The 20563-nt window shown below is 36.8% G+C and overlaps 1 long non-coding RNA gene across 1 annotated transcript; it reads right to left on the bottom strand.

Annotated features, from left to right (window-relative positions):
• Positions 1–3728: 3728 nt before the first annotated feature.
• LOC127505434 (uncharacterized) lies at positions 3729–18532 on the bottom strand. The gene is made up of 3 exons (XR_007927702.1): positions 18264–18532; positions 4789–4975; positions 3729–4702 (listed from the first exon to the last, which is right to left on the bottom strand). It is a non-coding gene; the product is annotated as an uncharacterized LOC127505434 (long non-coding RNA).
• Between the last annotated feature and the right edge of the window lie 2031 nt (positions 18533–20563).

Below are 20563 nucleotides of genomic sequence, written 5' to 3'. Positions count from 1 at the left end.
TGTTAGTTCATACTTTGATATAATTTTATATGCAATATTTCCTTTTCTGTTCATCATCATTAAGAGTCCATATTTATGTTTGTTCAACTCTATTTCTCAGTTTGTAAATCCATCCACAAAAGAAGGCTTGTAGTCCAAATGTCATTGAAAACATTTAAAAATCAAGTAAACAAGTAAAAAAAAAAAAAAAAAAAAATGCTATAGTTCCAAAATTCATAGAAAAAAAAAAAAAAAAAAAGTATACGGATCCAAAACCTTTTTCTTTTTTTTGGTAACATTTGGATGAGATGTTGGGTAGGCCCATCACCAATTAACTGTTTGACAAACACATTTAACCTGCACAAATCTTTTATTACTGCAACAGTAAAATTATTACTGCAATTAGTAAAAAAAATAAAAAAATAAAAAGAGTTTAACTATAATGTTTATATTTTCAGAATTTGGTTGTTTTACTTAAAAGTAAAATTAGTCAAATCTAGCTAGTTCATGAATATCTTAGTGGTTGATTAGGGCTTGCACATGGTTAGGAACACTGATTTAGAGCATAGGCTATAGAGCATATACAATGGTTCTCTTTTGCAAGGCTAATATTTTTCTTAATTAGCAAAGCATTTAAGCACTGTCCCAATCACCCAAAATTATACTGTCCCATCCACCCAAATTGTGTTTGGGTGGATGGGACAAAATTAAAACAACCCAATTCTGAAAATAGAAACATGATATTAACAATTTTTTTTAAAAACAACCTAATTCTGAAAATAAAAACATATTAAAAAATTTTGTAGCAGCATCTTATTCATGGTTCTATCAAAAATTGTACAATATAGCAGCTATGACAATTTTAGGACCTTATTATTAAAACTACCAAAAGCTTATATTTTCCTCAGTTCATGCATTTCACGGTCAACTTCCTGTTTGATGCATGCCCCTCCCACCTACATGATGTTAGACCAATGAAGGCATCCCATTTTAATTATGTGGTCTCACAGCTAGGGCTCAGCAAAAAAAGTTTTTTTTCACTCATCAGGTGAGAAAACAAATTCTATATAGTTATACTGTCCCATTTGACCTTATGTCCCAGTCACCCTTAATCTACCCTACAGCATTTTCTTTACTAAAAAACAAAGATAGTATTTGCCATCTTAGCCAATAGGCCTACATTATGTTTATAACAAGATTCTGTCCTAATGTAAACCTATTAAACAAAAGGAAAAACAATGGTTTATAAATTAAAGTATTTTTTCAAGATATTTTAAAATGTTTGTTGCATGGTTAAAAATACCGACACTATTCCTGAGAGCAAAAAATAAATAAATAAATAAATATGTCGCGTATATGTCGCATTTTATTATTCAGAAATAATGCAATTTATCGGTAGCTAAATAAAGTAAAATGTTTACAAATAGCCTAACCTATAGAGCTTTGTTTATAATTGTAATGAATCGTCACTCAGGCTGGGATCCATTTGCATGCTTTTATTAGAAAAGAGTGTAGTCGTACAGGCAAGGTGAAACCGGGGCAAACAGGTATAACAGAGGGCGGGCAGAATCGTGGTCAAAGAACAGGCAATGGATCAGGGCAGGCAGATATCACTCACAGAACAGGACACAAAGCAAAGGTCAGAGGTAGGCGGCAGAGAATCGTAGACGGGTAACAAACAGGATCAGCAACAGGTAGTCAGACAGAATAATAACGCTCAGAAATGTACACCAAGGCAAATACAAGACTTCACAATGAGATGATGTGAGTGAGAGTCTTTTATAGTCCAGATAATGAGCTTCAGCTGTATGTGGCAATTGGTCCAAGGTATGGGCTGATGGGAAATGTAGTGTGTGTGTGTGTGTGTGTGTGTGTGTTAGTATTCGGGTGAGGGCTCCTTCCGATGGTCGGAGGAGGGAACCACGGAGTTCGTCTCTGTGACAATAATGTTTGTAAACATAAATTATGAACAAAACTGCCCTATTTTATTTTACCATAAAACATCTAAAGTTAACAGATGGCCTAATCAGGCTAAATAAACGTCAAGCCAAAACGAATTAAATATATATATATCTTTGAATTATCATTCCAGCTTCTATTGTTATTCAAGGCAAGATACAGGTTTATTTATTAGAAATAAATCTAAATAAGAATTAATTTAAAGTTAATCTGAATGTGAGGAGAGATTCTGTTATATAAAGGGTTAAAGAAATTACTCAACTTTGAAACTATTCTACTAATTCACAGTCACATACGGAAGCCCTAAACGGCCATGGATTATTTATTTTTTTTCTATCTTGTTTTCTCGTGATCACGACTTAATCTCTGCTCTAAATTACACAAATGTGCCAACAGGTGTCAGTATATTACCAAATATAACTGATGGGGTGCGGTAAATATCCACTTTACTGTATTAGTTCATATTGGCCCAGATTGTACGAGTTTCGGACAGAGAGAGTCTTCGTGATCGCTTTATTTTGTGCAGTACTGTATGCGTTAAGTAATTAACTTAACTGTTAAATGCTTGAATATGATTATTTTGTAACGTTATCGTTACGTTCTGGCTGCTAGATGCATGACTCACAGTTTCACTACCCCAATAGTTCGGTCTGATACTAAACTTATTGCTTATTAAAACTAATTTTGATGTCACTGTATAGTATTCTGTTTGCACCTTATTGTGTATCTTTAAGACGCCATTTTAATCATCGCAGTTTCCGTGTTCGTTTACCTCATGTCACTCAATATATATGGATAAGAAATATGATTTATAGCCTATGTCATTTAATTCAGTGATAGTGTGTAACCTATTGTATTTTCTAAATTTCTTTGTAGGAAACCACACGCATACACATAAACACTCTTCCCAGACAGCATTGTTTTTTCCAAGATTGTTTTAGCCTATATCAACTGGAAGTTTTGTTTTTTGGAAATCTGGAGTATTGCACCTCTTTTTAATGGAAGAGCTAGGAGGAGGAAGACAGTTTAACACACATGATATCAGCCTGTTCTACATGACGAATAAAAATAACAAACACGTTATGTAATATAATTTTATTTCAAGCGAATGAGGAAAATAAAGTGGGTTAATCCAAGCAGCTTTAAAAGTTTTTAGAATTATAGAATAATCTGGCATATTTCTGAAGGCACTCCGTCTGCACTTGAGATGTTGAATGCTCTGTTGATTATTAAACATGTTAATTACACAAATAAAATGTTTAGCGTACATTTATTAAACAGTGATTGATTAGCCTACATGTAGTTATTTATTGTAAACTTTATTATTAAGCGAAGTAAACATTTTGCTGAAATATCCACAAGATATAAGAGCGCATGATTTATCCGTCGATTTGATGCGCGTGAAAGTTGTGTTCGTTTCTATAGCAACAGTAGAATCCGGGTGCAGTGTTTCAGAATCAATCATTGTAAAAAGAACACTTATGTCGAGATGACGAGAAAATTAAGTCGTGATCACGAGAAAACAACTTTCGTTATCTCGAGATCACGAGAAAATTAAGTCGTGATCACGAAAAAACAACTTTTGTTATCTGGAGATCACGAGAAAGTTAAGTCGTGATCTCGAGAAAACAACTTTTGTTATCTTGAGATCACGAGAAAACAAGATAGAAAAAATAATAATAATCCATGGCTGTTTAGGGCTTCCGTATCACAACTATGCCACCCGGGAATTTAACACCCGGGAAAGACCCACAGGTTCGCCTTCTCACATGAACACCCAGAGACATGAATACCTTGTATAAAAATACAAATCTTTATTAAACAATCTCAGTTAAAATTTGTCTCATTCAATAAAAATGGAAAATTATACATATCAAGTACAACAAGCTGCCCAAGAGTACACACGAGACAACAGGACAAGAGTTAACAAAAAAAAAAAAAAGAGCAGGGGATTCGCAATAGGGAGGCGGCTAGACACCAGGCTTCAATAAGGCCTGTACTACTTAATACCCACACGTGCACAAAACCACACTTAGACCCCAGGAAATTCACTGCAAATCCACACCACTTTGGTGAACAGGGCTAATGCCACATGGGAACAGCCAGCCTGCCTTCTCCAAGCCCCCAGCTCCCACAAAAGACATGAAGAGAATTATTATACAAACAATCAAATCACAAATAACACAAACAAACTTATTGCCACAAAACAAAAAGTAATAAAGGGGGGAAAAAAGGAATTATTAAATAACAGAATGCTTGACTGCAAAACAAACATTCACAATGCAACAAGCTTAAATGTAAACAAAAAGATTAAACGCAAATCCAAAACCAAATGAATTAACTGCAAACAAAAGAAAGACTTAAATACAAAAGTAAATTAAAGCAAATCACATTAATAAATGCAAACCAAACAAATTACAAACAAAAGAACTTAAATACAAAACATACATTCAGGCAAGACAAATTACAAACCAACCAAATTAACTGCAAACACAAGACTTGCATGCAAAACAAATAAATACAAATCAGACAAATAAATTGACTACAAGCACAAGACTTGCATACAAAACATACATTAAAGGAAAACAAAATAATAAATGCCAAACATAATAATGAAAGCAATATTAAGGCAAAACAGATTAATTAAATATCACGTAAAGGCAAAACAGCAGTGTTGAAATTGCAAGCCATGCTGTAATCCCTGCATAAGCCATGCAGGGCCGGAAGCACAGAAGCAGACACGCTCACAGGCTGGTTTAAACACCTAGGACACAGAAAATGTTGTAACCCAAACTAATATGCTTTTTTTTGCAGGATAGAGAGAGACAAGAGTGGGTTGTAGGTACATACCAGATAATGCGGACCAAATCATCTATCCAGCAGCCCTTACTTTAATAGGTCGCATACAGATAGCAGGAATCACCCAAACAGGCTTCATCTGCAATGCTCAAATGCGGAGAAACACAGCAGAGGACCAGCTATGGACCATATACGGATGCAGCATCCGCCCGAACAAACGCCAGCTTAACAAAGATTTCTAGTAGCAGACAGCAAACAGCTAAAATCACTATTAAAGTTAACAATACCAGAGATCTTTTTTTTTTTTTTTTTGAGTATTTTATTTATAGGTATTTATGTCATAGTATACAAAGAAAACCAACAAAAATTTAAACATATCATTCCACAATACTTCCCACTTCGCGGCTTTGCTATAGGAGCACACAAGCTAACACTACAAAGACATCAGACATTCAACACAACAGATGTGTAGCAGCACTGTGCATTTACAAGGTATAAAGTACATACATTATAAACGTCGAGAGAGACAATGCTTTCTGTATCCGAGTGTGAGTGAGTATACATAACATTAAACAAATGTTGGAGGTTGTTAAAGGGGTTGCGACCTCGAATAAATCCTATTTGGTCATTGTGAATTATTGCGGGCAAGATGGGTTCTAGACGAAATGCAAGAGCTTTAGCCAATATCTTAAAATCAGTATTTAGTAGTGAAATTGGTCTATATGATTCACAGAAAGTAGAGTCCTTGTTTTCTTTTAACAAAAGTGAAATTGAAGCCTGTGTAAGAGTCAAAGGGAGGGAGCCTTTCTCAAAAGACTCATTATATACTGCTGCAAGAAGTGGGCTCAACAGAGCTGAGAACTTTTTATAAAATTCTATAGGGAAGCCGTCCAGTCCAGGTGCCTTACCACTCTGCACAGCCACAACAGCTTCCATAACCTCTTGTTGTCTAATAGTATCACCAAGTTCAGGACCAATACTAACAGTAGGCAGATGTAGCTTTGCAAAAAAGGATTCCAAGAAAGCCAAATCATTAGTATATTCTGAGGAATACAGAGATGATTAATATTGAAAAAATCTATTATTTGTATCTTGTGCAGTGTGTAACATAGAACCAGAAGAGGACTGAATTTGAGTAATCATTTTGGAGACATCAGATTGGCGAGCTTGATAGGCCAATAATCTATTAGCCTTATCACCGAATTCATAAAACGTGTGGTGAGTCTTTAGCAACCTTTTCTCTTCCTGAGAAGTTGTTAATAGGTTGAATTCGGTCTGGAGCCGCAGCCTTTCTTAGAGATCATATTATTATAGGGAGATAAGAGGGTCTGTATCTCTTACCATTGGAGAAAGCGTAACAGCTAACTTAATCACATGTGGAACCTCTCAGCCTATCATGTAATGGCAGTGACATCAGTCGCAACATTCCCTAGTCTGCCTTCTCTTAAAAAAAAAGTTTTTTATCAAGCTAAAATCTACATATAGTTCCCAACGAAAGTATTGTTTAGTGTAAAACATGCTGAAGATTAGCGAACAGGCTGTCGATTAATTAAATGATTAGCTATTTCCCCACAAAAGCTGTTTAATCAGCATTGTGAAGCCTCTCATCCATTGACATCCATTCAAAAAACAGCCTCTGGTCTCCTTCCCTGCGTACCGCTGGGGGCGGAGCGTTAGCATTAGCCGTTACGCTTTTTTTGCTATAGGTTGCAGGCTTGCCTTCCAGTGGCCAAAGAGCTTAGAACCCAAGAGGCGACACTTTGATACTTTTTGGGTAACAGCCACTAGATGGCGCTCCGGTAGCGCGGCTGCCATTATGGTGTGAAAATACTAACTGGACCATAGGATCCTTCACATCTTACGCACCCAAAATCAGCGAATTTCACTGTTTTATTTTACCAGTTGTGGAATCCAACCATTCAACCATCTGAGCCTACTTTATTGAGTATTTCCATTTTATGCAACTTTACACATTTATTAATAGTAAATTAACAATTAATAAATTTAAGATCATCATGTTTGCAGTGAACAATATATTTTAGACCTAGTGGAGTAATAGTAATAATATCTAAGTCTGAATTAAAATAGGCTATATTGTACATTTTAATGGATCACGCTATAACATAATGATCTTATAATACATTGCTGTGTCCATTATCGCATAATTCACACTTTTAGACACTTTTGCTTCAACGTACATTAGTTAACACTGCAAAATCAAGCTGTTATATTCATATATTTATTGTCCAACATTGCCAATTTTTCTGATGCATGTCCTTACTTTAATTTCATATGTTGGTAATAATTCAGTGTTTCAGTGTAACCCAAACTGACTGGGTTTCTAGAGAGCAAAGGTTTTGTGGAAAAAAGTGGAAGACTTAAACACAAAGTGTGTAAAATAAACTGTTAAAAGGATTTTATGATCACTAGTGATAGTATTTTATTCTGGTTGGTTATTCATCATTCAGGTTGGATTTTTAACAAAGCAGCTGATATTGCCATACAAACTAGTGGACTGCCGACTCGCTTTCACCCCAAAATGTCAGAAACGCAGGGCTGCTGCTGGGCGCCGGTGTTGCAATGGAATGTTCTATTAAGTGTCACTTCTTGTTAGTGTATATTCTTTGCAGTGGCTTTGACCATAGATAATAAAGGCTAGATGTCTTACGGCGGAGTCTCCAACGTCATCACCGGCGGCCATCTTGTCACAGGCAAGCTTTCTGGCGGGCTCTGTCGTACCTGATGTAAGGTGAGTGATCTGCACGAACACAAATACTCTTATCTCGCTGAAATCTTGACGGATTTACAAATGGTTTGGTTTCTTACAAACGTTGTTAACGTGGCTATAATTCTGGATGCTTGAACATGTTGAAATTGCAGCTTTTCTTTTCGAAAAACGACTTAATCGTGCAGTATAGTTGTGTATCACCGCTACTTGCGCAAGTTATCAAGGCTGTGACCAGGGATGCACCGATCCGATATTCAGATCGGGTATCGGCTCCGATACTGCCATTTTTGCCGGATCGGGTATCGGCCGGACGGGACCGATCCAAATCCGATACTGTGCGTGTAGCCTACTATTCTGTTATTGTTAAGTTCCACAAAAGGCACAAAAACATTAAAAAGCACCATAAAGTTTCTGTGCACTATATTCCAAGCGTCCTGAAGCCATTCCATAGTTTAATTTGAGGTACAGATCTGTTTCTGTCTATCTATCTATCTATCTATCTATCTCATAGCAACCACCCAGAACAACCTAGCAACCGCATAGCAGCCAACCAGAACACCATGGCAACCACACAAATCAATCTGGCAACATCCTAGTAACTAGCCCGAGTACCTTAGCAACCACATAGGACCACCCTGGCAAGGACCCAGGATACCTTAGCAACCACATAGCACCACCTTAGCAACCACCCCGAGTACCCTAGCAACCGCATACCAACACCTTAGCAACCACCCCGAGTACCCTAGCAACCGCATAGCAACACCTTAGCAACCACCCCGAGTACCCTAGCAACCGCACAGCAACACCTTAGCAACCACCTAGAGTACCCTAGCAACCACATAGCAACAACCTAGCAACCACCCTGAGTACCTTAGCAACCGCATAGCAACACCTTAGCAACCACCCTGAGCACCCTAGAAACCGCATAACACCCTAGCAACCACCTTGATTACCCTGACTCTATCTATCGAGGTACAGATAAATATTTAAGTCGTTAAATTAAAGTTCACGTAAATGCCTCCCTCCACTGCAGCTGTCAGTCATTCTCCATTCAGCATTCAGACTGCATGTCGCGTTCGGTTACGACAGTCAACACAATGAAACTCTCTCAAAGATGAATCAATGTTTCTATTATTATACTTCATCTGTAGACAACGATACCGGTAATACAATACTCATCAATATATCTTCACTTTGTGCTTTGAACTTTTCAATGCGAAGCGCTGCCGCTGCACGCTGTGACTCCATGATGCTTCAAGCGCATCATTCTGCACACGGGATGCGCATAAGCGATTTGAGCCGCTATATATGAGCCGTTCATATTATAATACAGGTGCTGGTCATATAATTAGAATATCAACAAAAAGTTGATTTATTTCACTAATTCCATTCAAAAAGTGAAACTTGTATATTATATTCATTCATTACACACAGACTGATATATTTCAAATGTTTATTTCTTTTAATTTTGATGATTATAACTGACAACTAAGGAAAATCCCAAATTCAGTATCTCAGAAAATTAGAATATTACTTAAGACCAATAAAAAGAAAGGATTTTTAGAAATCTTGGCCAACTGAAAAGTATGAACATGAAAAGTATGAGCATGTACAGCACTCAATACTTAGTTGGGGCTCCTTTTGCCTGAATTACTGCAGCAATGCGGCGTGGCATGGAGTCGATCAGTCTGTGGCACTGCTCAGGTGTTATAAGAGCCCAGGTTGCTCTGATAGTGGCCTTCAGCTCTTCTGCATTGTTGGGTCTGGCATATCGCATCTTCCTCTTCACAATACCCCATAGATTTTCTATGGGGTTAGGGTCAGGCGGGTTTGCTGGCCAATTAAGAACAGGGATACCATGGTCCTTAAACCAGGTACTGGTAGCTTTGGCACTGTGTGCAGGTGCCAAGTCCTGTTGGAAAATGAAATCTGCATCTCCATAAAGTTGGTCAGCAGCAGGAAGCATGAAGTGCTCTAAAACTTCCTGGTATACGGCTGCGTTGACCTTGGACCTCAAAAAACACAGTGGACCAACACCAGCAGATGACATGGCACCCCAAACCATCACTGACTGTGGAAACTTTACACTGGACCTCAAGCAACGTGGATTGTGTGCCTCTTCTCTCTTCCTCCAGACTCTGGGACCCTGATTTCCAAAGGAAATGCAAAATATACTTTCATCAGAGAACATAACTTTGGACCACTCAGCAGCAGTCCAGTCCTTTTTGTCTTTAGCCCAGGCGAGACGGTTCTGACGCTGTCTGTTGTTCAAGAGTGGCTTGACACAAGGAATGCGACAGCTGAAACCCATGTCTTGCATACGTCCGTGCGCAGTGGTTCTTGAAGCACTGACTCCATCTGCAGTCCACTCTTTGTGAATCTCCCCATTTTTGAATGGGTTTTCTTTCACAATCCTCTCCAGGGTGCGGTTATCCCTATTGCTTGTACACTTTTTTCTACCACATCTTTTCCTTTCCTTCGCCTCTCTATTAATGTGCTTGGACACAGAGCTCTGTGAACAGCCAGCCTCTTTTGCAATGACCTTTTGTGTCTTGCCCTCCTTGTGCAAGGTGTCAATGGTCGTCTTTTGGACAACTGTCAAGTCAGCAGTCTTCCCCATGATTGTGTAGCCTACAGAACTAGACTGAGAGACCATTTAAAGGCCTTTGCAGGTGTTTTGAGTTAATTAGCTGATTAGAGTGTGGCAACAGGTGTCTTCAAAGTTGAACCTTTTCACAATATTCTAATTTTCTGAGATACTGAATTTGGGATTTTCCTTAGTTGTCAGTTATAATCATCAAAATTAAAAGAAATAAACATTTGAAATATATCAGTCTGTGTGTAATGAATGAATATAATATACAAGTTAAACTTTTTGAATGGAATTAGTGAAATAAATCAACTTTTTAATGATGTTCTAATTATATGACCAGCACCTGTATATCTCATGTTGCCATTCTGTACACTGAGTTTTAGTAGCCTATATATTGATTTAACATAAATACCTTGTGTGTGTGTATATTCATTGCACCTATCTGTTCTGTTCAATGTTATTTTCATATGGAAGTCCATGGTTATAATTATTCATAAGTATGCAGTGTCATAAGTACATCTCTGATGTTTATAACAAACCAAACAGTTTGAAAATCGGTAGAAAATTGAGCAAGTTATGGTTATTTAAAAAGTACATGCACCATTAAAAAACACAATGTAACGAGTGAGCGAGCTGACTGTTACAAGATGGCCGCCAGGTGCGGACGCCGACCTCCATTGGCCAGCAGCGCGGACGAGACATCTAGCCCTTATTATGTATATCTATGGCTTTGACAACGCCGACAATATTCTTCTTCTTCTGGTGTTAATGGCGGTTGGCAGACCAACTTAAATGGTGCATTCCCGCCACCTACTGGATAGGAGTGTGGAGCGCATAATGGTTGGGAAGTTCGATAACTCAATTAATGAAAATAATAATAATAATAATAATAATACAACTGTATCCTAAATTCTATTGATCAGTCTTGTTTGTTTTAAGAAAATAATGAATTAGTTTAAATCTTGCTCCTTCATATGCATCACACTCTATAAGTACGTGCTCTACTGATTCTGCTTGACCACATTTATCAGTTTCCATTTTCACGCCTCCCCATTCTATGCAGACCCTGATTTAATGAACCATGTCCAAGACGCATTCTTGACATTAAAATATCTTCTTTCCTGTTCTTCTTTCTAGCCCTACTTTCACTTGAATATGATGAAAGTGTCTACCTTTTGTTCCACTATCCCACTCCTTCTGCCATTTCTTTCTTGTTTCATTTGCAATTAACCCTTTTACTCTGCTTTACTCATTGTCAATTTGTGCATGTTTCAAATCCTGTTTAGCCGGATGGTCTACCTCCTCATTTCCTTCTAGGGCTGCACGATTAATCGTAATCGAATCGAAATCGCGATTTGGCTTAGTGCGATTATGACATCGCAAAGGCTGCGATTTTTAATTATATAAATACGTACACAGCGTGTTAGTGAAGAGCTGCTCTGTGATCAGTAGTAAATGACGCTCCATCTGAGAGCACTGCATTAGAAAAAGCAACGCACATCAAATATACAAACTTTCCAAACATGAGAAGCCTTTATGAACTTCTTTTCTAACAAAAGACAACATTTAATGTGTTTTTACTCCAAACTCACTTCATAACGTCAGTTGAGTGTTTGAAATAGCATTTTGATTAGCATTGGATTATAAATATACTTAATTATTACGGAAATACCCGAGAAGGCTTGAAGAAAACATATAAACCATGTATTGTTGTAGTCGTCTGTTTATTTTATTCATGTTTAATCAATCAAAGCGTTTCTACCTTCTTTTTATTCAGTCACAGCGATAGCATGATGCCATTCGGGATTTCCTGGAACAGCGTTTGTTATATTGCGTATATTTGGAGTATTTGGAGCTCAAGGGCGCCCTCCGGCGTCCAGTATGAAACAGACATGTTTAGCCCAAGTAAAGCTCACTCAATCCTATTCAGGGTAAAAATAGGAAAAATTATTTCTCTTTCTAAAGAACTTTGAGGGGAACATATAATCAATATGTTTTTCTCCAGCGTACATAAGTGTACAGGGTTTTTTTTTCCACAGTGGATGCATAAGAGGCACGTAGTTCATATTAAATACATGGACTCTATTTTTGATTTTGCATACCTCCTGACAAAAATAAAGAAATTATTGAGACAGATTTTTATAATAATAATATAATATTTGATAATAAATCCTTAGACCTTTCTAATGATTTATAGACATACTGCTTGCATGTTAACAGGTAACCCCACATTTTGTCATACAAGTTTTAAATATTATTTTCTAATTATTATAGTTATATTTAAAATACTAATGCTAAATACTTTAATAATGAAAGTTATTACAACAGTAATATTTCTTATTTGGTTTAATATTTTTATTTAGCAATAATGATAATAATAATAATAAAATAATTAGTCAAAATAATATATTAGCACAAAATTTTGGGCCAAATTCTGCAGCCCTACAAACAAGCAAAACAAGCCTGGTATTGTTTATCTTTTTTTTTTTTTCATTTGTTTTATATATCGCATTTTAAATCGCAATTTTAACCAGAAAAATCGCAATTAGATTTTTTCTCCAATCGCAGCCCTATTTCCTTCCACACCCATATGTGATGATACCCACAGGAAATTTACCATAATTCCAGATTGTCTTATTCTAAATAGACTCTGCATCACTTCAAATATCATATCTTGTCTCGCTGTTGATATTCCACTTATAAGCTATTAAAACTCTGTACAAAAGGGAGTCTGTACAAATTACTGTTCTTGTTGGCTGTACTTCTTCTATCCACTGCAGTGCTAGAAATATTGCTATCATCTCTGTAGTAAAAACAGATATATGATCTGAAATTCTTTTTGATATTTTGAATTGGGGTATATAGACTGCTGATGCTGTTATTCCAGATTCAGGATCTTTAGAGCCATCCGTATATATTTGTAATATGCTATAATATGATTGTTCAATGTATTGCTGCACTGCTATATTTGTTAACATATTTCTTTCTTTATGTTTTTCTTTATATAACTGAATGTCAACTACTGGCATTGGGAAAAACCAAGGAGGAATTGCTGAAGTTGCAGAAGGGGCAATATTGATGTCACTAATTCCCATATTCTGTGCCTCCTCATTAGCAGTCCATCCAAAGCTTGATAGTTTTTTATACTCATATTCCCAGCAATCCTTCAGAACTTTCTTAACTGGATGACTATCCAAGTGTCCCTTTACATTAATCCAGTATCTCATCTTTAATTTGAGCCTTCGGATTTCTTGAGGCAATTCACCCATCTTTACTTGTACTGCTTTTATTGGAGATGATCTTATTGTTCCACAACATATTCGCAGTGCTTGTGATCGAATTGCCTCGATCTTTAACAGTTGTGTTTTAGATGCAGAACTATACACCATACTGCCATAATCAATAGCTGTTCTTATCAGTGCACAGTATATACTTTTAAGAGACTGACGACATGCCCCCCATTCAACTCCTGACAAACACCTCATTACATTTATCGCTTTTTTTTACCTTTGTCTACCATTTTCTGAATATGAATTCTAAAATTCAGTTTTGAGTCCATCCACATTCCCAGAAATCTAATTACTGACACCTGCTCCAATTGCTGACCATTCATTTTAATATTCATTATTGGATTGATTTTTCTTTTTGTAAAACAGATCACCTGAGTTTTTGCTACAGAAAAACGGAAACCCAATTCATTAGGCCAATTTTCTACTTTTTTTAACAGCATTCTGCATACACTTCTCCACATGCCCCACATTGTGGCCCCTTTTCCACAGCGCGCCGTCACCTGCATACAAGGACCTTCCTATCCCCGTGTCTATCTGAGTAAAAATATCGTTAATCATTAGATTAAACAGAATAGGACTGCTAACACTTCCTTGAGGTGTTCCATTCTCTATTTGATATATCTGAGAAAATGCAGTTGTAACTTGTAAAGTTCTTTTAAACAAGAAATTCTTGATCCAATTATACATTCTTCCTTTTATTTCCATTATTTCTAATTTTATTAAAAGTCCCTCTTTCCTCATCATGTACGCTTTTTCAACATCGAAAAATGCTCCTACTAACACTTCCTTGTTTACTTGTGCCTTTCTTATTTCAGCTTCCAAACAGAGCACAGAGTCCATTGTGTTTCGCCCTTTCCGGAAACCACTTTGATATGGTGAGAAAAGATTTTTCTTCTCAATGATATACACCAATCTGCTCATTACTATACGTTCCATTAGCTTGCAAAGGTTTGAAGTTAAAGCAATGGGCCTGTAATTATTTGGTTGTGTATGATCCTTGCCTGGCTTTGCGATTGGCACTATAACACCATGCTTCCAGTCAGCTGGTAACTTCCCTGACTCCCACACCTTGTTAAAGAGGCTTAAAATTATACTTGATGTCTATAGATGTTTTACCATCTCATAACCAATATCATCTCTTCCTGGTGAAGTTTATTTAACCACTGCAAGCGCTTTCTTCAGCTCATACAGAGTAAACTCTGAATCTTAAGTACATCCAGATGGTCCTTTTTCTTCCAGTAGTTGAGGATTCTTACTCAGGATCTGTTCCCTATACCTCCTCATTTCATCTGACAAATTTGAACCACTGTGCACTTCAGTAAATGTTTCTGCTAGTGCCTCCAACTTATCGCTGTCTGATATTACTAGTTTATCATTATATACTAAGACAGGTATGCTGCTATTTCTTTGCTTCCCTCCCATTTTCCTTATCATACTCCAAACTTCATTAATTTCAATATCTTCCCCAATATTGTTGCAAAATTCCCTCCAATAATTTCTCTTAGATGTCCGTATTACTCTCCTCACTATGGCCTGTGCTTTTTTATAATAAAATCATTATAATTAAATGATCTTCTTACTCTCTTAAGTGCTTTATTCCTTTTACTAATTGCCTCACTACATTCCTCATTCCACCATGGGACGGCTTTCTTCCTGTTACCAGCCTTCTTCTTACCTATTACTTCTTTAGCAGTACTTTGAAGAACTTCACATATCTTATAATTAAAATCCTCTACATCTTCCATAGACTTACTAAATTCAGACATTCTGTTATGACATAACTCCTTAAATTTGTCCCAGTTGGCTGATTTAAATTTCCACCTTGGCATTCTTTCCACCACAACTTGTGCTATATCTAAACCGATTGTACTGCTGATAGGGAAATGATCACTTACCAACTGTACTTTTATTTCATACTTTCCAATCACATTTTCCAGCTAAACTTTCAGAGACTAGGGTTAAGTCTAACATTGAATATTTTCTAAAATCTAAGATAACGATAGTAAATTATGGAGTGCCGCAAGGATCTGTGTTAGGCCCTCTGCTATTTTCAATATACATGCTGCCACTTGGTAATATTATAAGAAGACATGGAATTAGTTTCCACTGCTATGCCGATGATACTCAGTTATATATTTCAACACAACCAGATGAAAACTCTAAATTATCCAATCTGACAGAGTGTGTTAAAGAAGTAAAACATTGGATGACTAGTAATTTTCTTCTATTAAATTCAGATAAGACTGAAGTATTACTTATTGGGCCAAAAACCTGTACACAGAATCTCTCAGACTACAATCTGCATTTAGAAGGATGTATTGTTACTCCATCCTCGACAGTTAAAGACCTGGGTGTTATATTAGACAGCAACTTGTCCTTTGAAAATCATATTTCATATGTTACAAAAACAGCCTTCTTCCACCTCAGAAACATTGCTAAGATACGGAATATGTTATCTGTTTCTGATGCAGAAAAGTTAGTTCATGCTTTCATGACGTCTAGACTAGATTACTGTAATGCATTACTAGCTGGTTGCCCTGCTTCCTCAATAAACAAGCTACAATTAGTACAAAATGCAGCTGCTAGAGTTCTTACCAGGTCAAGAAAATATGATCATATAACACCAATTTTATCATCTCTACACTGGTTACCTATTAAGTTCCATATCGATTATAAAGTACTGCTAATGACCTACAAGGCTCTAAATGGTTTAGCTCCTGTGTACTTAACTGATCTTCTATCGCCCTACAATCCTTCACGCTCTTTAAGATCACAAAACTCTGGACTTCTGGTTGTACCTAGGATAGCTAAGTCCTCTAAAGGTGGGAGAGCGTTTTCACATTTGGCTCCTAAACTCTGGAATAGCCTTCCTGATAATGTTCGGGGGTCAGACTCGCTCACCCAGTTTAAATCTAGATTAAAGACGCATCTCTTTACCCAAGCATTCACATAATGAATCTCATATCAGATCAATTGCACATGACTATCTTTGCTTAATGTTATAAACAGCAGCTATGCTAATTATTCTCCATTTGCTTTTCCGTTTTACCTCGGGACGCCCGCCCCTCTTAAGAAGACCTCAGATGACCAACACTTTTGAAGAGACAGCGCCAACTCCTGCGAGGACTTCAGAAGATGCAACATCTGGATCAACACGCACATTCGCAAAATTTCTATATATCCTAATTATTGTTAATATGTATTTCATTTTTCCAGGAGCTCTTTGCATCTACCTTCAATTAAATTGCTAACAGTGATTGTAAATTAATTGCCTAAATTATTACATTATTAGCTAACTGCATTCTCCAAATTGTAATGTTGACATGCATTCTCTGTAAAGCTGCTTTGAAACGATATGTATTGTGAAAAGCGCTATACAAATAAATGTGAATTGAATTGAATATTTTCCTTGTGACAAATCAACTATATAGCTTCCATCATTGATACACACTAATCCTCCCCAATCTAGCATGTCTTCTAAGATCAATCCATTGTTATCTGTGTTTGTACTCCCCCATAATGTGCTGTGTGCATTAAAATCACCACACCACTTTATTACTTCCATTTCCTCCAATATTTTCTAGCTTATCCTTGCTTAACCTGTCACATGGATTGTAAAAGTTAATTATTCTAATACTCTGTACACCTTCCCATATTTCCACCACTACAACCTCTTGCTCCCCATTTACCTCAACTGTTCTATACCCAATATCTTGTTTAATAAATGTTGCTATCCCACCACCATTTCCTTTATTTCTATCTCTTCTGATTGTAATGTATCCATGAATTAAAAAATTTAATTGAGGTTTAAGCCACGTTTCTTGAACACATATAATGTCAGGACTATTTCCTTGATTTGTTATAAATTTTTTGAAATCTTGTCCATTGGCAATTAAACTTCTTGCATTCCATTGCAATATTGTTAACACCATTATGTACCACCACATGTTTGGCTGTTTTCTGTCTGACTGATTACTGTTTGCATCTTAAGCCTTTCGTTTATCATATCTACTGTAACATCCTCTAACTCCAAGTACTTTTCAGCAGCTCTGATAATGATTTTAATTCTCTCTGTCCTGCTTTCAGTTTGGGCGGTACAATTCACCACTTCTGCTATGAATGCTACGAATGACACTTTATCAACAATCACTTCGCTCTCTTTACTTTGCTCTTTCAACACCATTTTTTGTTGTGGTGCTGTTGTCCTTGTTTCTATTACTTTGGGTGCTTGTTTTACTTTCTTTATAGCCTCAGCGTATGATATTCCTTCTGCCACTCTGACATTTTGTACTTTCACTGCATTTTTCCTTACTAGACATCCTCCGTATCCTGCACTGTGCTCTCCTCCACAATTACAACATTTAGGATTAATACCTTGCCCACACTTGCCATATTCATGCTCACCTCCACACCGCGCATATCTCTGTTTTCCTTTGCAAACTGCCGCTACGTGGCTGAATTTTTGGCATTAGTCTTAGTGGCGGGGGAACATATGGCCTGACATTGTAGCTCACAAATCCTAAATATACTCTCTCAGGTAATTTGTTCTCATCAAAGTTTAACACTACTGAGAGGCTGTCAGTCTTTTTATTATTTCTAATGCACTTGAGCCGCCTGACATCACTTACTGCTCCCCCAGTTATATTTCTTTTGATTTTCTCAACTGAAACATCAGTTGGGATCCCTGTTATCACACCTCTAACCCAATTCTTCGCTTCTGGGATTGAGCATACAACTTTGTGTCCGATCAATGATTTTATTCCCAGGGCCATTTTTTGTTGTCTACCGTCTTTACAGAACAACATCAATTTGCCATCCCTCAATGTCTTAATACTTTCAATCGTCCTTAATGTTTCTTTAAGTGTTTTTGTTCATTTTAAAGGGTTAATGACATTAACAGACTCAGTAGCAATACCTTATATTCCTCTTTCCTCCTTCTTGCCTGGTGATTTCCCTTTTCACTGTCCATTTCTGAGATTTGTCCCCAACTTTTCTTTCTTTTCTGAGTTTCTACCACTTTCCATTCATTACTTGCATTGCCTCCACTATCTGCATCAGCCATTTCATCCTCCATTTCCGGATCGCTTCCGGAATCTACACTACTTCCTACCATCAGCGCTCCAGTCACAATCTAGCTGTCGCCACCGCCCACTCAACAAGCAATCACCACACCGACAATCTAAACTGAAGATGCCAATACATACCCCTCATGCAATACCACGAAACTCCGGAAGTGCGATCAGCTGAGTATGAAGCTGCGGGCTCTTTGATTGCCCCCTGGTGGCTGGATGCAGTACAGGTCATAAACCCCGTACTCTCCATGCAAACGAACGGGACTTGAGTCCAAATAAAAAAAATAAAATAAATTACACTTCCAATAACATTTTCCGAAAGATGGTTTTGGTCATTTAAGGTAGTTGTTATCATGCTGATATATATTCAATTGTTCGTTTTTGTGATAAGTTTGATTTTAGCTAGCAATTTGATGCTATAGAAACGGGGCGAGTCGTTATGATTGACAGTTGTGACTGACAGCTTCTGCGAGGACTGTCGGAGCTTCAAAGGGAAATTGAAGATATATAACTAACTATTAATTTTCGATTTCTGTGTTATTTCACACAGACAAAATGAGATGTTCAGCAGTAAACTGTATACTAACCGACCGACAGGATCTGATGGATCACTGAACTTTTTTCGGTAACACTAAATGTGGGCTTTATAAGCTAATTAATAAATGTTATTAGCTAAGATAACACGCCTAATGTTAGCTATGATGGGAGAAAGCAGGTGATTATTATCTGGCTGTTACTAATTATTTTTATGGGTATAAAATAATAATTAGCAGGACAAAACTAATGATAGCCTACTCTAATGAATTATAGAGCACTGTCTACTACAGCAATCGATCTCCTGTAACGGAGATTTAAACTTGATTTAAAATGGCAGGACCATTTCTGACATTTTAGAGTTGTTTCTAGTGGCATATTATATTAGTTTATCTACTGAATTTGCTGTTTCAAAAATATTATTGCTCTAGAAACAGAATAGCCTATTATTTTATAGGTAGAATTTTAAATTGTGTATAATTTATATAGCCTATTTAAAATACATCAATGATGACGCAGATGACGCAGACGTCTGGGCAGAAGTTTGATACCGTGACTCCGCCTCTGGGCTCCACTGACGATTCTTTCTGCGCATGCCCAGGCTCCAAACTGACGTTTTTGCGTAACATGTCAACGCCCATCATCGAATCTTTTAACCTCTGATACTTTTTGGGCAACAGTCACTAGGTGGCGCGCCGGTAGCGCAGCCGCCATTATGGGGTGAAATTACTAACTGGACCATAGAATCCTTCACATTTTACGCACACAAAATCGGCGAATTTCACTGCCAAATCATAAGCGCAATAGAACAGTTTTTTAAATTAAGTCACCAGTAAATTGTATTGCTCCTACAGTAAATGTTGCATTGTCTTATATATGTTTTATTTTACCAGTTGTGGAATCCAACCATTCAACCATCTGAGGTAACGTAGTTAGCCTATACTTTATTGAGTATTTCCATTTTATGCAACTGTACACATTTATTAATAGTAAATTAATAATTAATAAATTTAAGATCATCATGTTTGCAGCGAACAATATATTTCAGATCTAGTGGAGTAATAGTAATAATAGTAGGCTATCACTCCACGAGGTCTGAATTGAAATATATATATTGTATGTTTTAATGGATCATGCTACAAACATAACGATCTTATAATACATGATGCATTGCTGTGTCCGTTATCGCATAATTTCCACTTTTGGACACTTTTGCTTTAACGGACATTAGACAACACTGCAAAATCAAGCTGTTATATTCATATTAATGTCCAACATTCCCAATTTTTCTGATGCATGTCCTTCATTTAATTTCATATGTTGGTATTAATTCAGTGTTTATAATGCTAATACTTGAACTTCAAAGAATTTTAACCAAAACTGACGTTTCTAGAGAGCAAAGGTTTTGTGAAAAAAGTGGAAGACTAAAACACAAAGTCTGTAAAATAAACTGTTAAAAGGATTTGATAATCACTAGTGATAGTATTTTATTCTGTGTTGTCATCATTCAGGTTAGATTTCAGCTTTAATGTACGTTTTTTTCTATCAAAGCAGCCGATATTGCCATAGAAACTAGTGGACTGACGAGTCGCTTTCACCCCAAAATGGC

The sequence above is a fragment of the Ctenopharyngodon idella genome, chromosome 22, assembly GCF_019924925.1.
Source record: "Ctenopharyngodon idella isolate HZGC_01 chromosome 22, HZGC01, whole genome shotgun sequence".
Taxonomy (NCBI): Eukaryota; Metazoa; Chordata; class Actinopteri; order Cypriniformes; family Xenocyprididae; genus Ctenopharyngodon; species Ctenopharyngodon idella.
This window is presented reverse-complemented; position numbering and strand designations above follow the sequence as displayed.